The sequence below is a fragment of the Mus pahari genome, chromosome 2 (genome assembly GCF_900095145.1).
Source record: "Mus pahari chromosome 2, PAHARI_EIJ_v1.1, whole genome shotgun sequence".
Classification (NCBI taxonomy): Eukaryota; Metazoa; Chordata; class Mammalia; order Rodentia; family Muridae; genus Mus; species Mus pahari.
In genome coordinates, this window is record NC_034591.1 from 158,984,114 (window position 1) to 159,002,632 (window position 18,519).

General features: G+C 40.7%; 1 protein-coding gene across 5 annotated transcripts in view; it reads right to left on the minus strand.

The window, feature by feature from the left end:
- Sox5 (SRY-box transcription factor 5) overlaps nt 1–18,519 on the minus strand; it is a 943,592-nt gene that overhangs the window by 588,368 nt on the left and 336,705 nt on the right. For all 5 annotated transcript variants that reach the window (XM_029534576.1, XM_029534569.1, XM_029534568.1 and 2 more), the window contains exon 4: nt 12,863–12,928. The gene's annotated coding sequence lies outside the window, so the exon portion shown is untranslated. The remainder of the gene's footprint in view (nt 1–12,862; nt 12,929–18,519) is intronic.

Sequence of the window (18,519 nt, forward strand, 5' to 3'; positions counted from 1 at the left end):
CTTTTAAGGGACAAACATATATATATATGATAGATAGATAGATAGATAGTATATCTATCAATTATCCTTGGAATTATACTTTATTCTTCTGTTGTATTAAATTAAAATTAAATTTGATGCATCTCTCTATGAAGAAGTGTGTGTGTGTGTGTGTGTGTGTGTGTGTGTGTGTGTGTGTGTAGCCGTCACATTATTTCTGTGGTAATAATTTTATTAGTTATCCAAAAAAAAGTTGCAGATGCCTTTAAAATCTAATAGAATCAGTTAATGTATTACCTTTTTTCTGATTGAATGAATATGTAAATTATCTTGACAGATTTCATGTCATGTTAGTCAGTCCCCTGTTGCAGAATGAGGTAGGTTAGTTGTATTCTGGGCCACATAGACATGAATTCTAGAACACCTTTATTCAGTATAATTCCCTAGCTGTGTGGCTTGGGAAATCAGAGGCCAGCACTGGACAGTTTAAATGCCCTTAGGAATAACAAAGTAACACTCTTTCCACATACATTTTACAATTTCTTCAAACATGAATTTTTTATCATTAATGGTTGGAAAACAACTACTAGTTCAAAGTCTCTAGACTACTCAGTATTACTGCTAATTCATCATGGCCTCTCAGGGCTGTCATTAGGTTTGATATAAGGGTTGTTCCCAAGTCACTGGCACCCTCGCTCTAGATTCTGCATGGCTGCTCTGTGCACTGGGCATGTCACTTCCTGGGTAGCTCTGGCTAGTGTAAAGATCTCCTCACACATGGTTGGGGGCTAACTAGTGCTGCTTTGTCTCCACCAAACATTTTTTAACCTGGGGTTTAACATCTACCACAAAACACTTGCCTCTTTGTTGGCATTAAATCTTGAACTCCCTATGAAAACTTCTGAAAATTATTGGGGTTCTACAGTCAACATATTTGCTCTCCTCCACTGTCCAAACAAGCAAAAGCTATATTGCTAATCATTATTCCTGATCTACAGACAAGACTAGCAACTTACAATAAAGTCACAGAAAATACCCTTGAAGCTCATCGGTTGTGAGGGAGAACCATTTAACAGCATGGACCAGAGGTCCTTGCTGTTCTGTTGCAGTTTTGCATCTCCTCTTAGACTTCATTGATGGTATTCTCTCATCTGTAGCAAACATTTCCCAGCACTAACAAAGGGTGGAGGAGGTGTCCACATGTCTTATTCAAGACATAGATGTCAATGTTGTACTTTTCAACTTCATGTGTAATTTTGAAATAATTTAGGACATGAGTAAACATTGCAGAATTAGCATGGATGTCTACTGAGCACTGTGTATTAGAGTCTCACAGCACGCTGGTGCAGAGAATGAATGTATCTGCATGACTATTAGCCGAGCTCTGGGCCTTTGGATTTCAACAGCCATCCACTAGTCCCCTTTACTTGGACCTGTTGATTTCTTTCCATCTGGGACAGGTCCTTGGTCTCAGGTTGTCATGACATTATTAAGACAGTGTCTGGTTAATTAACGCATCACAATCAATTCTAATTGTCTCATATTTCTTCATGAAAAACTTTATATATAATATATTATAATTATATGATATATATGAGAGGGGGAGAAAAAGAAGGAGAAGAAAGGGGGGAATGTACAGACACACACATGTGTATGTATGTTGAAGCTTGAGATCAACAAAGCCATGCACCTTGCACCTTGGATCTTTGAAACAGGGTCTGCTACTGCCCTCAAACCTGCCTGTTAGGCCAGGCTGGCCTACCAGTGAGCCTCGCTGATCTGCAACTTTCACAGCACACGCCCCCCACACCTGGCTTGTAAAGTGGGTCAGGGGGCATCTAATACAGGCCCTTGGGCTTGTACAGCAAGCACTCTCCTGACTGAGACATGGCCCCAGTCATGTTTCACACATTATTAACATCTCAGAATCATTCTCCTCCTCTGTGGACCACTGCAGAAGTACACGATGCTGGGGGACCCTGCCTGTGATGCTAACATTTATCATTTCTTGGGTTCTGCCTGCTAAGTTCTCCACTATAAAAGCACTAGCCTCTCATCATTAATACATAGTATTGATAGAGTTTTGTCACTATTTGAACATAACACTGGTCATTTTTCACCTAACAATTTCATACCTGCTTGATGATCCAAGCTGTAACAATTATTACTGTAATATTTTCCAAATATTTACTATCTCTATTATTCATTTTATTTAGTTAGTTTTAAAGTGTGTGTGTGTGTGTGTGTGTGTGTGTGTGTAGGTGTGTGTGTCCATGTGTGTCTTGATGTGCTGTATCACACGCGTGCAGTGCCCATAAAGTCCAGAAGGGAGTGATGAATCCTCTGGGATTGGAACTGCAATCAGAGATGAGCTGCCCAGTGTGGGTTCTGGGAATCAAACCTGGGTCACCTGCAAAAGCACCAAATGTCATGACCTTGGCACCATCTCTCCAGTCCTGCTTCTTCCATGGACTGGGCAGATACCACCATTCAAAGGGATTTTCTTTCTGTCCTCATTTACTTGTTCAGTAACTTTAACAACTTTATGGAAATTTAAGTCTGACATAAAAAAAGAAGTCTGACCTATGGCTGCCACCATTTTCTTGCTCACAGGCCACACAGTATACAGTCAAATGCCATTTCAGGTTGTCTTTGTGTTCTCTCCAGTCTCTCCTAAGCTTCTCTCCTAAGCATATTACAAATGCTCAGCTCGCATCCCTCAGGGTTCAACCCTTGAACTATCAATGTCCACAAAGATTCTTGGTTCCTCTTCTTGAAAAACTGTCTTAGGGTTTACTGCTGTGAACAGACACCATGACCAAGGCAACTCTTATAAGGACAACATTTAATTGGGGCTGGCTTACAGGTTCAGAGTTTCAGTCCATTATATCAAGGCAGGAACATGGTGGCATCCAGCAGGCATGGTGCAGGCATTGCTGAGAATTCTACCTCTTCATCTGAAGGCTGCTAGAGGAAGACTGGCTTCCAGGCAGCTAGGTTAAGGGTCTTAACACCCACACTCACAGTGACACACCTACTCCAACAAGGCCACACCTTCTAATAGTGCCACTCTCTGAGCTGAACATATAGGAACCATCACAAGAACAGAGCATGGTATGAAGGTCTAGAGACCAGATCTGCTCACCTCGCTCAGGCAGGTATGTCTGCTTCCAGGCTTTCCCTGCAGATAGACCTAGGGCTGTAAGTATAGACACATGCACCTCTATGTCTTTATTGGTATTCATAGCTGTGATACATATTCTTTTACCAACCTGTTGGGATAAAATTCAACTCAACAGTGTTCTGTCAAGGCCCCTCCCTTCTTTTCTTCCACTCACATTTCTACAGCATCTCTGAGTCACTTCCCAAAGCTCTAAATTTCACTATGGAGAAGAGCAGCATCAGTGACCAGTAGTTTGTGAAATGCAAACAGAGGAATTAGATGTATGGTTAGATGGATTGTTTGGTTGATGGGCAGTACCAAGGATTGAATCTACAACTGTTATGTGTCCAGGGCGCAAAGCCTACATGCCTATTCGTTTCCCTTTTAACATTAAATTCAAAAGTTCAAAATGTGTTTGGTGACACCAACAACTTCTCCATCAATCCCTCGGAACAGAGTGTCCTTCGCTTGTTATATTTTTCTGTCTCTCTTCATCTCTGCTATCTTGATTGTTCTCCTTCCTGGTCCATGGGATTCCACCATGGAAGGATTCTGTAGTGTTCTGAGTCCTTATGTAAGAACCCTGAGGTCATTTTAGATATTGGTCCCACTAAATACCCTAAAACACATCCATTTCCTTCTCACTTAACATGTGGCACTGGAATAAGATCCTAGGAAGAGAATTATGGGTCAGAAGACCAAACGGGGTAAAGACTTGCTAGCTAGCTAACATTCTCCACCTAGTGCGGGTTCCTGTGCCTGTTGCTTTCAGCAACATCTGAGGATCCATGGGTTCTGCTCTCCCCTGAGGTATTTTAGCAGAGGCAGCAGAAAGTATCACATGAATGGTTAATCATCGTTTAACTTCTCTTACTTGTCCACGGAGATAACATTTAAGAAAAAAATTTAAATACAATGTACAAGGGCCTGGGGGAAATCACTCTTAACGCAAGTAATAGTTAGCTCTGGTATAACACTTGAGATATGATGCACAGCAGTCTTTTCTTTAGAACAACACAAAGCAAGACTTCTCGATGATTTTCCCCCTATAGACAATATTAAATTGCACCTCATTTATATCTCTAAGATCTTTCCCCATAAAACAAGAAGTGGCGGGCAAGGATGAGTTATTTGCTTAAGTGTCTGTCTTCTGTCAGCCTTTTCCACTCTGAACTGGAGACCATACATTAATTGATGTATTTATCTCAACTGCCAGCACTACACTCAACATATACATTTCCCTGATAAGATTTTGCTAATAGCTTATTAAAATAACCCCTCACTCCCAGAGCACGTTCTTATGAGATACCACCCTGAAAGTATTCAGACATCAAGTATTCATCCTTTTCACCAGCACAGGGGTAAACTCAGGGAAGACAAACTCCTTGAATAAATGGGCAGATCGTAACAAAAGGATCCGGGCCTTAGTGGGGCTGGAACAGAGGTCTGTGGCACCCTGACAGATGTCACTTCACTCCCCCTGGACAGCAGTACAGAGGAAGTCTCTCTGACACCTATAGGATCTCCCATGCAGGAAAGCCTTACATCATCTACAGGAAGACCAGCAAGGATGCTGGTAAGGAGCCCAGGCATGCTAATGTGTCACTCCAAGAAGCAAAGAAAAGGTGGTAGGCTTAATGGACCCTGAGTAATCACGAAAAGTTTTCTGAGGTTTTTACCATCAGGGCCAGCAAAGCTGTGGCTTCACTGACACCCATACATCTTTATTAAACCGCTGTGGTTTACAAGCAAGCATCCTAGTACCAGGTTCTTCTAAAGTCTGAAAAGCACAGCCATCCTTTGCCTTCCTGGTCTAATCTGTGTCTGGGGTCTGTGCATCCAGAGCTCTAAGGGCGTGTGTTACATTTCCATAACTTTCTAGGAGGGCATCACATTGCTTATCCCAAACAATATCAGCTGTAAGACACATGTACATGAATCCTGGATCCAATCTGCTCTGTTTGTACTTAAGGTAAAATCAAACACCACTTTAGTTCTTAAAAATGACAATCTCACAGTATCCGAGTCAGTGTCACCCAATTGCTCTGGTAGCATTTGCTTTCCCGGCAAAGGAAAATTACCTGTAATGCGTGGTTTAAATAATTACTTTAAAACAAAAGCTTCTGTTCTGCATTCTTATTTATCTGTGGAGAGCAACTCAGCAGGGCTGTGCATTTCAATAAAACCGCCTTCAGACTGCTAATGGCAGGGTGTCTGTTAGCCTGGGAAAAGCGATGGCAGTCTGACTCCTGTTCCTAATATTGGGAGTTAGTCCAGACACCTAAAAGCCAGAACTCTGCTGTGCATTTGACTATGTTATCAACACTTTGCTTGCTAATGACGCTAGTGACAGCATTTCAGTACGATGGGTCAGACGTAAATAGGGAAGCTTATAACTGTGCTCACAGAACCAAAGAAACTCCTTCCTTCCCCTCCCCCGCCCCCAAATCCCATTTATAAACATATCAGTTGGTGTTAAGCATCACCACTGGGAATTAGGCCTACTTTTCTGCTCAGTGCTCCACTTGCACCTTAAATGGAGAACATCCAGAAGCACCTGGCATGCTCCTGTTCACTGAGTGACAACAGAGAGGTTTCCCGTGGTGCGCCTGTGCGCCAGCTACCCAGCAGAAGGTCACACCAGTGATTCCCCCATGGCTTTTATTTTCCCCAGAGAAATATAGAGCCAGGCTCACTGCCTGCCAGATATTCCTAACACCACAAAACAGCAGTGTTAAGAGCCCTCCCGCCTCTCCTGGTGGAGTAGCCACAGGCAACTGTGCAGAACACCTGTGTCAGCTCCTGTTCCTGGGGATGCCCCAGGCAAGCACTCAAGCATTAGCCAGGGATGCACAGGGCCCCACTCTTCTAACTTGCATTTCTGCCCAAACACTTCTAGGGTGCCATGGCATCTTGGTTTAGTTTGGCAGATCTCTAGAACATCGCTGTATTTGACTATTAAAAGAATAGTTTAAATCTTTCACAAGCTCACAGTTTGACAGAAAATATGGGGGGAAAAAACTAACAAGAGTGAGTCTTCCCCATCAGGAAGAGGATTAGCAATGCTGGGTACCACTGCCTTGTAGGTTTAACCCAGACACGCTCAGGATGGGGGTCACCTCTTCTGAGACAGATACAGTGATTCCTTCCTCTGCAGCAGCTAATCTTAAACCAGCAACTGGTGAGGATAATATGCCCAGTTGAAGCAACAAAATTTGTGGTCAGGATATATGATTAAGGAACTATCAGTGCATCTAGTAGAGTGGTTTAGGTTGGTACTCATTGCAAATAAATGGGTGAATGGTTGAGTGGATGATGAGTGATCATATGTGTAAATAAGTGGATGAATAAACAAAAGAGTTGAGGAGCGAATGAATGGATGGGTGAGTGTGTGGATGGATAAATGAGAAAATGAGTCTCAGTCCTTCCAAAAACTTTTTAACAATTTGGAAATGATTAAACCCCAGCAAGTCGATAAACCGTGTACTCATGTACACGTCTCGGGAAGGCACTTACACAAATTTTTAAGGTAAATAAATGAATTAATAAAGAAAAGCCAGAGCATGTGCTGGGGCCACAGTTGGTGAAAGACAGTTCCAGTTGAAGCCTGGGAGTCTCTCCTCTGTCATTCACCGTCCCCTGTGAGCTTTAATGTCCACACAGAGGCCAGAACCCTGCTGGGTCACAGGACTCCCTCGGCCCACACCGCCTTCCCCCCACTGTGGAGGCTACTGACATTGTGAACTTAAAATACTTTTAGCATCATACTCTATGTCCATGCTGGTTCCCAAAACCTTTGGGAAGAGGTGTTTCCTTAATAAGTTCACAGTGTCACCCCATGCAGAAAGACTCCAGAGCAATTCACTCCCCTTCCTCCCCAAACAAGAAAACAACTGCTTTTCCTAATTCCTTATCTGGTTGGATCTCAGGTATCCAGCGGTGAAAACTGGCCATTACTCTTGAATCTCATCAAACCCTACTCAAGGAGTCCATTTCCACGTGTGTCTTTTATCTCTCCCTGGAAGCTCTTACCTTCACTGGACCTGTCTGCTTCCCTCCTTATGACTGTACCAGTCTCTCTCTTCCACCTCAACAGTTGCTCCAATGTCAAACAACCTCACATCAACACTAAGTTAATGCATTCAGCACTCATCCACTCACATCGACACTGAGTAATTACTCATCCAGTGCACAGCCCAGCCATACCACATGCTTTTCCAGTGATACCTCAAGTCTGACAAGTTATAGCTAACTAGACGCATGAAGAGTCAGGGTTCTTCAAGGACTGAATGCAGCTTGCCTTTCCATTTATGATGCATCATAAATGCATATGAACTACATTCACAGTGACTCAAACAACAAGAAGACACCAAAACCTGAATTGCTTACTCCGCATCCTTGAAGCATGCAACACCTATAAGGAGCAAAACTGCACCTCCTTCTAAAGCCACGCACTGCTCTCTGTGGGAACCTTCGCTTTTACCTATGAACAGCTGGAGACTGTGGCTCTTTCATATAGTTCATGATGCATTGCACGTAAGGTTCATTTACTGTGCTACCCCTCCAAGGCAAACCTATTTAGCGCAGTCTACTGCTAAAGGCTCTTTGAGAATCATGCTGGAAAGACAGACTCATTTTCAGTGAGAAGAAAAAGAATTGGAGTCATGCCATTGACTTGTTCTAAGAGGACCTTTTGGGTGCAGCATGTAAACAGTGAGCTGGAGGTGACCTTTGCACTGCTGAGAGATGAATTTGAGAAAAAGAGAGTGGAGATGAGAGTGGAGTCCTTCAGAGAAGGACTAAGGAGAGAGTTCAATGGTTTCAAATACTGGAGAGGACCCAAGTTCTGTTCCCAGACTTGCATGAAGGTTCACAACTGTCTCTACCACCAGATGTCGGGATCCAGCACCCTCTCTTGGCCTCCACTGGCACTGCATGCACATAGTGCACAGATATACATGCAGGGAAAACACACACACACACACACACACACACACAAAATAAAACTAAGTCAATCTTAAAAAAACTAAAACTTTAGAGAGACCTTATATAAAGTAAGAACTAAGATTAAAAGAAAATTATTTGAGATGAAGAGTTCTGAGTCTTTGAACAATGGAGGTAGTTTCTATCCAAGAGGGAGAAACTGAACACACTTCAAGTGCAGAATCCAGCACCCACGTAATCAGAGGATGCAGGACTGAGCCACTGACACTCAAAGGGGACAGACAACTTTCTTAAACATCTGGTCAACACAGGTTTGGATCTCTCCGACCAATCACAACTGAGAAAGTGTGTTCAACAGGAATAATACAAAGAATAATGTTACATATCCTACCCACTTCTCTGTTTAACCCTAACAGTGATTTTAACTCTTCCTACTAAAATTTTTTTTTAAAAAATTAGAGGATCTAAGAATTTTGAGGAAAGAAAATAAATCTAAATAGTCATATGTATGTACACATGTATTTCAGTATGTGAGAAAAATATTTATGCTTATATCTATGTAATCAAAATCTAAGACTTATATAATTATTTATAAGCTATAATCATTCCTTAAGTATATTTCACTATGTGAGGAAATTTTATATTTATATCTCTCTAAATATAATAGAAATCTAGGACTTACATAATTATAATTTGAAATCATTTCTTACTATACTGATTTTAAATTTTTGGAAAATCGCTGCTGGAGTCTTCTGACGGCTGATCACAGAGAAGTCTCTCCCACCCCTCAGTTACCTTTCCTCATCACCCTGATTCGTCGCAGGAGATGAGAGATAATGGCAGGAATTACTCTGCTTTCTAAGTCTCCATAACATTGTCTCTAAGCTAACAATTTTTCTGAAAACATGCATGGATATTTTCCTCTGTTATTTACCTGAAATAATAGGCTTTGTTCCTCATTTGCCAAATCAACAGTTGTGACTAAGAAAGGCAATTCCTTCACGCAATATCTGTTTCTCACTATGGACACAATAGCTTAACAAAAGCAAAAGAAATTATAGAGACAAAAACCAACCCTGCACAATTGGCATGTTTGATCATCTGGTGGTAAATACAGATTAGTGACCTCTACTACCCAGCTGGTAAACTTCAGGGTTGCTTCCACAATCCATGCTCTCTAATTCCTGCTAAACTACGTACTTATTTTAAAAAAATAAAACTACCCCATTTTTCCTTTTCATAAACAGTCATATAGTTCACATGTCAATTACAATGAAACCATAATGCTAATTTTCATACAAGTCCCCTTTTCAAATAAAATATAAAATTCAAAAGCTTTTATGAGATTCCAAAAAACTCTTCAGCTTGAGTCAAAACTATACACAGTAAGCAAATGTAAATTTCAGATGTGCAAAGCAATTAATCAGATGCTCTCAGTTTTAAACATTATTTATCATAGTTAAAGTTTCATTTATAAAACAAGTCGTATATAGAAAAAATATTGTGGCCCAAACTCCAAAGAATTCCCTGCATTAAAGACACAGCAACGAAGATCCTACTCAGAGCTCTGACACGACAATGCCACCCTTATCAGCACTGGCCCGAGTCTGTTTTCATACTATACACGATTTATAAGAACATTTTAAAGTGATGCACACTGCCTGGTGCATATGCTAAGTGTGTGTAACGTAAGATAGGTCTTGTCCACTGAAACCTCTTTAGTTCCACATGAGAGTCCTGACTTGCTGAGAGTCACAGTCCCTGCGTGCTGCCAGCTGTGTGAGGACATGTCACTGTCCTAGCCAGTCCTGCACTTCCCTGCCCTGCCCTCAACTCTACACCAACACCCCAAGCACAGAGCCAGCTCTGCTCTTCCTACTGAAGGTGCGGCTTCCCTGTGGGCCTGATGCCTTCTCTCCTCTCTGGGTATGCTCTGTTTGTTTTAAATCACAGAGGACTGCCCAGGCAGTGTAATCTCCCTCATTTTTTCCTGTTTTATTTTCCTACTTAGTACTTATTCCATATATCTGTGTGTGTGTATGTGTGTGTTTACACACACACATATACATATACATTTATATACATATATACACATATACACACATATACACATATACATACATATACAGATACATAGATGATACATAAGATACATAAATAATAAAAATAATGTATTGTATTTCAATATATTATTTTATATATTTAATATATATTATTTATATTTTTAATGTGTATTATTTTATATATTTACTACATATTAACTTTTCACTTGTATTTCTGTAAAATAGCTTTTTCTTATAATGAACTGATAGAAAAATCATCTTTTTATCTAAAAATTCTCTAACAAACCAACCCTTGATAAAATATGATGTCCCCAAACAAAAGCTCTTGATTTCTTCAAATATCAGCACAATTTGAAGTGAGATACATTAGTTACATTCCATATAAAGCTATAATCTGGGATGGTGCCAAGCGTGATGGGGCACGAAGCTCGGTGTGCAGGTCGGTTTGTATTCCGTAGCTTGTACGGATGACATTGCATCGAGGTAATGCATAGACTCTTGGCCCTGTCAATCTGATCGTTTAGGACTGTCAAGTGAGCGGCTTCCCTGAGGCTCCTTCTACCTTTAGAGATGCCATGCTTCCTCCCTCCTTCCTTATTTTGCTTCAAACAAGAAAATCTGAACAACTGCGTGAGGTGGGAAGATTTGGTTACGGTGGAAGGTCTCGGGCCTTGTGAGTCAAGGCATCCCTTACAGGCAAGCACAGAAGACACCTGAGCGGTTCCTAGGCGCGCTTACAAGGCTGCAGCCTGGGGTCTGAACACACTGAGCACTTCGTGCCATCAGCACAAGCAATGCTGCCCACAGCAGCTCAGGCAACTAGATGCTATAGATCGCAAGACAGCTTTAGCTGCATATACCAAGCTTTCTGCTCCTACGGAAACAAAGTGTTGATGATGGAAAAAACTTTCAGTATTTTCCAACATTGTTACAAGTAAGAATCAAACCAGTGTATCTTTGTATTTCACAATGTTTTTTTTTAATTTCCATGAATTTCTGGAATAGCCCTAAATATACTTTTTAAATACATATTTATATAAGGTGGCAGTTTCAGAATGGTCCATTATAAAACCAAACTATTGATCAACTCTGAAAAACTCTGAAGATGTCCTGTAGTATCAAATGTTCAACCAGGATTTAATTCATTATGTGAGAAATAAATAAGCATGCCTGTCCCCTGGTGTGCAGTTTTGCTTTCAGCGTTAATGAATGGCAAAGTTGTATATATACTAAAGAGATGGCCTAAAATAAATTTCATTATAATTTATTATCAGTAGGTGCTTGATTTATATACCTATGTACCTGGAATTTCATAAAAATTTCTCAGGAGAAAAAGAGTTATGGATGGAAATTTCTACAAGCTTTGATTTATAAAATACTTGGACACCAAGAACATTTGCCACTTCTAGCTCCTATTTGGGGGGTTTTGGTGTTTTTCTTGGTGGTATTTGTAAATGGAAAACTGGGAGAGGTTTATCAACATAACACTCCTTATGAAGAAAGGTCATGCAAATGTGGTTCTCAACTCTGCAATACCGGGTCAGATCCATCCATAAAACCAATGGATATATCATTTTAAACATGGCATTTTGTGAAACTCATATTTAATCTAGGCAAGAACATTATTTAGCATATAGACAACATCAAGATGTCCCTCATATTACTTTTAACTAAAAGGTGATATTTTTTTCAAGGCATGGGCCAATAAAAAACTGTCTAATATCTATAGCCAACACTTGAAAATAACAAAAGCCACTAAGCACCCATACAGCACCAGACACTCAGACCATACACCAGTATCCACTTTCCCTGAAGTGGTGTGGTCAGACAGATCACAAAAGCATTGATCTCATCCAGGGACAGATGCTGAAGACCCCCAAGTAAGGCACTGTGAAGAAGAGAGGTGGGTGGGCCCAGTTGCTGAAACTCCCTAGGGGGAATCAGACCACAGGGAGCCAGAGAGAGGGAGTCTTCTGAGTAGCTAAGCAATAGCAGCCAGGGTTGAAATCACTGTTTAAGAAAATTGAAGTAACCAGAAGATGAACAGGTCATCAGCCTTACTCCCATCATGCCTCAGGCCAACTCCAACAAGCTTCCATTCCAGTAAGGACTGACCAACCGCAAATACCCAAGGAACTTGTTCCCAGGAGACTCTGACTAGGCACATCTTCCTCTTTGTATAGGAAGTATTTAATCAACCTTCCTTTCACACATGATTTTCAGCATCAACTAATTATAAATCACTACTAGCCAAGGGTTAACTCTGCAGAGCATACAAAGCCTTCTGGTAGACCTCGAGGGAGAGTGTGCTGCAGAGGAGACAAGGCTGGTGCCCCTAGCACTGGACTTTTGCCACTACAATGACATAATTTAACGTTTCATGTATTCTAAAGGTTGAATTCTGGGAAACTCATCAAGAAGTCTTCATTTTAAGATATGTTAATAAAAAGAACAATCATAATCAGACTATCTACATATCTTAGTAGGTTTCAAAATTCATTCCACTCACTAAAGTTTCTTTAAATTATTTTTCACATTCAAACCCTACGAATCAGTTAACCAAATGCTGGGCTTCGGACACATGAGCGTTGGCTATGATCAGAAAATGTGAAAGAACACCCACTTGGTACTCACAAGAAACAAGCGTCAAGACATTTGAGAGCTGTACAACTGACAGAAAATAATGATCAATAATGGTAATGCCAGGCCTGACCTGGTGAGCCTCTGGGTCGATCTCTCCTACTTCCAGTTGTCCTCGACACTCTCTGTTCTGATAACACTGAAAAACAGAAAAGAAACAGCAACTGTTGATTAACCTGAGAGCAGTTTCAAATACTCAGGTCTAAAACATCAAACAGTATGAAGTCAGACAAGCAACATCTCTATGACAGAGTTTTAGAGTAAATTTTCAGAAATTTAACTTTAATACTTTTTTCTAGACTCGATTGATAGCCAATGTTGGAACTATTGAACTGTGCCATTTAGTACTGGTAAATGGATAATCCATAAGAAATAACCAAGGAACCCTTTGCAGATGACATTTCAAAAGATAGCAACACTTGAAGCGTAAAATGGGAATTAGCTATCTTAGAAATATGACAGTTAAGACACTTTAAATAATTTTACAGTATTAATTGAGCCATGTGGGCATGTATGTGCATCTTGTGGGGCTCCCAAGTTTGGTCTTATTGGGATGAATAAGTATAATCACTTTATAAGCTATCATAGTTAACTTAAGATAAGCTATAAATATTTTCATTGCCACGGATCTCGAGAGAACTCATCCTGGTAGGCACTCACACTTAGTAAGTAGTGTTCACTAGCACATGGCACAGCTCAGCTCTGGCCATTCTAGGACAGTATTGGAAAGAAAGGCTTTCTAGGCTAAAAAGTAAGAAAGAGCTTAAGAAAAGTAGAAACATCGAATTCACATTTAGTCATATTACCCATCCCTGCAAGTCTTCTAAACATATCATGAAGCTAAAAATGCAAAATATTTTTTTGGTGAAAATATTACCATGGTGTCATTATTAGTGAGAGAAATAATAACCATGGTGTCTCACTATAGTGAAAAGGTTATAATTTCCCCTGTGTATTTTAAGCTTACCCCAGCCCTATCCTGTGACCAACTTCTCTATGAAGTCAAGGTTTTTAAGCATTTTCAATAGTATTTGAAATCATGTAATAGATGTATTAAATTAAATACATTAAAATTATACATAGCTTTTCCATAGGAAGGTTCTATCTTACCAGGAAGATTACATGTTCAGATATTTTAAAGAAAAATGTTTTTAAATTATTTTGAGACAGGGTTTCCCTGTGTAGTCTTGGCTATCCTGGAACTCACTCTGTAGATCAGGCTGGCCTTGAACTCAGACATCTGCCTGCCTCTGCCTCCCAAGTGCTGGGAAGAAATTTAAAAATAATATTTAAAAAGATACTTTTGGTCAATGCTAGAATATTGCTCCTAATGTATCGAGCTCAGGTATAAAGTGATAGGGTAGATCACTTATGCCTTTGATAATTGATTTTGCTAATTTTTATATTTCAAAAGATATAAGTGGCTTTAAAGAATTTCTAAATTTCTAAAAATTATTTCAAGTACATTGACTGCTAAGAACAATTATACATCATAATCCTATGACAGTGACTCCAGGGAGAAAACTTATCCTGATGTCTAAACATCAAATAATGCAAGAAGTAACATTCCAATAAAATAAACAATATTATTGTACAATTATCCTGATTGAGAAAAGCACTTAACAAGATCCACCACCCTTTTTGGACAAAATCATTCAGCACAGCCACCAAAGAAGCACCTTTGTTAATCTGCAAAAAAGAAATACATAATACATACATACATACATACATACATACATACATATATACATACATATATATGCACATACATGCATATGTACATACATGTATACATATGCATACATGTATGCATGCATACGTGTATACATGCATAGATACATGCATGTATACATACATGTATACACACATACAAACACACAGACACACACACACACACATACCCACAACATTTAACAGTGAACCATGTGTCTCCCATAAGGTTGGGAATCAGACAAATCTGTTCATACCACCATCATTTGAAATAGGATTAGAGAGAAGTTTCACAATGGGAAAGAAGAATGTAAACTGTTCTCTTTTTTGTAAACAATGTTTTATTTAGAAAATCTTGTCCCTAAACTATCACAAGACCAAAAGGCTGATGCCTATAAAGGTAAGGATACTTGACTTTGTATAAAAAAGTAACATGTATACATATACTAGCTCTGAATAATTCTGAAAATAAAAATCAAGAAAATAATTCCATGTGTAAAAGTAGGGGAGAAAACATGATGGGTATAAATTTAATAATAAGGGAATATTTGTATGTTACAAAGTAAAAACAGTATTAAACAAACTGAGAGGCTGGAAAGACATCCCTTATACATGCATAAGTAAAAAAAGTCTTAAAATAAAAAATTTCCACCAGTTCATCTGTAGATTCAACTTAAAAACCATATCAAAACCTCCACCTTTTTCATACGAATTGACAAAATGATTCTATTTTTTCATAAAAATGCAAAATATCTCAGCATAGCTAAAAACAGACTGAAAAGAGGAAGAAAAACAATTTTGTGGGGATGTGTACAACTGTTCCTGGATTTTCCTGGATTAAACTCTGCACACAGAAAATTTTTCCCCTGTGCAATTTTTCCTTCTCATGAGGCTTCAGCCAGCTCTCCAAATGATCTTAAGGCACAAGACATGTGCTTGTATTTCCCAGGAATGATAAGAGTATGTTACCACGCAGTCAGAAGTGCTCAATTACAGATTGCATCAAACTAGAATGAGTTTGAGGGGGGTGATAAGATAACATACTACAATATTAACTCTGGAATTTCCTTATGCTTATCTATACTCTTTCAACACTCATGTCATTTTCCTAATAAAAAAATGGCTATTCAATGAGATCACGGATCTCATATATAAACCATGTGCTATTTAAATACGGCATACATTTTAAAACCTCCTGGCCGGGCATCCCATGCTCTGATAACCCACTCTCCTAGCACAGCATACAGACCTGCACCCATCCATCCCATGTAGACCTAAGCCCTAGACCAACGTCAAGGGCATTGCAGAGCTCCAGCTGTGCCTTACTAGTTGTTGCCAATTTTTCAGCAGCGAATCTTTGCTTGTCAAAAGCACCGTATGCAGTAGACATGACAGAAAACACTGAAGGGATGAGGGCACCGAGCTGAACTTGGGTGCCTGTAGTCAGAGGTACCAGGGCAGCGCTCTCCCGCAATCCTGCGATGCCTGACAGCACAACCCACCTTCGTCACAGTGGAGCCCGCGGGCAGCTGCAGCAATACTGATGCCCAGTATTTGCTAAGGTATTAAATGACATAATGTTTTAAAATGAATGTGAATTGGTCATATTAAAGTTAAAGAAAACGCAAACTGAACGCCTCGCTTCCCCATCCCCATCCCCATCTCCTTACTACCTGCTCCCCACTTTCTGCAATTTCTTATCCAAAACTTCCCACCTCTAAAACTAGCTTGCTTTGTGGTTCTGCTCGTATAAAGTTGGACCTCAGCCAGTATATAAAATGAATGAGTAGATTCATCTGGGAGAATATGCAAACTTCTGTTGATTGTCTCTTGACAACTCTATTAGTTTCTCAGCTTTACGTCTCTAGGCCATCATATAAAAAGATATATTTTATTTTTAGTTTGGGCATGCGTGTGTCTGCAGGTATCTGTGGAGGCCAGGAGAGGGCGTCAGGCCCCCTGAAGCTGTTGGTCCAGGCAGCTGTGAGCTGCCCCATGTAAGTAAGCCAAGGCCCTCAGCAGGAGCAGCGAGCATTCTCAGCCAATGGGCCATCCTTCCATCCCCTAACTCTCTGGGTCTTTAGCACAATGCTACTCAAAGGGGTTGCAAGTCTAGATTTTGTTCATTTAGAAACTGCTTTCTGAGCCTCTCCTATCAGTTACTGATCAGAGCAGAGAACAAAACACTAACCCCCCCCCCCCAGGAAGCTTTCTGTTTGTCAATGGGAATGTGCAGACAAGAATCTGAAACAACCTGGTAAGACTGTAAGGACATTGGCAAGACAGAGGCTAGAGGCCGTTCAAGCCCTGCTATAAGCAGAGAACACTGAGGCAAATCAGCATGGTACTGGGCAAACTGGCCCTTCCCACCCTGTCTGGGGAGGTAACAGGAAAAGGCCTAGGGTATTTAAAACATTAGGAAAGCTCTTTGCTTTTTAAAAGTAGCATTGGGTGGTTCTTGATTGTGAACTTTGTAGATCAACTCTGTTTAGCCATATACAAAAGTTGGATACTCTGGGGCCCAAAAGGCCTGCTTTACCATAGCAAGGACAAATGCTTATTCTGAGGAAAAGCGGAAGCCACTGCGAGGTTTGAACAGAACAAGAAGTCTTGTGTCTTACCCCCTTAGCCCTTAGCATCACGGACATACAAATCACTTAGCATCTCGCAACAGAGCCCACATACTTCCTGTAGCAATCTGAGTCCTCGGCAACTAAGCCTGCTTCAGTTGATCCCCATGGCTGTGGTAAGAACACTCGCATTGGTTCTCCTGAGTCAGGAGAGCAGCTCTAACTTCAAGGCACACACATACACACAGTGCTAAGTTCATTGTACACACATATTCACAGTGCTAACTTCATCATGCACACGTAGGCACAACACTAAGTTCATTACTCTCACATATACACTGTGCTAAGTCCATGACAGAGGCATATACGCAGCACAAACTTCATTATACACATAAATACAGCACTATGTGCAACACACACACACACACACACACACACACACACACACACACACACTGTTTGCTTGGTTTTGCTTTTCAGTAAAGAGTTAGCAATGATGGCTCAAAGGTGTTTGAGCTAAGTTTTTTACTGTAAAGACAGATGTGGGAGAACATATTTGTGCAGGAGCTCAGTGAAAACCCGTTAACAAGTATTATGGAAAGGCAGATAGACTATTTATTCAAGAACTTTGTGACATGAAACAATGGTTTTACATTCTGAATGGAAAATTTGGACAGAAGCAATGGTGCTGACAGAGTCAAACCCCAGAGAGACCCCATGAATGAATGAATGAATGAATGAATGAATGAATGAGTATTGGTGTCTAACCACAGGTAGCCTTTCTACTCTATCTTGAGAAAGGTGGGGCTAGTTCTTTAAATATAACCCAAATGTAGAAATCTGTGCAATGTCAAAGAAAAAAATGGTGCTTGAGGAAGCCAGGCTTTTAAAATCGTGGAAATGGCCCAGCTGCTTAAAGTAGATGTCCCACTGTGAGCTCAGAAGGGCTTGGGAAACAGTGTGGGGCCCTGCAGCCCCCCCCCCAACTTCATTCCCAGGAAGCAGTAGCACCCTGTAGAGCCTGAGAGTCAATACTCCACCTTCCAGCCCGGTGGGTGGGTGATCTACAGACATGGAGGAAAGCCACCTCAGAGACTTATCCTGATGCACTCTGCTGGGTAGAGCTGAGCCAGCCCTCCATGGACAGGGAAACGATCTGAGTCAATACAATAAGCCCATGAGACATAAAAATTAGATCTGCCAAGGGGAATGTCCAGCCACTTCACTGCTAGGACATTTTGAATCCCACTCCATCTGCCTGGTCCTGTGATAGGAAAGGATGGGTAGAGAGTAAGTTCATCCTACCACCCAGGGCTTGCCACAAAGGGTTCAACAGCCAGACACTGAGGGAGAACCCATCACAACCATTGAATATCTCTCCTTAAGAATCTATAGCGTATGCGCGTGCGCGCACACACACACACACACACACACACACATGCACACACAT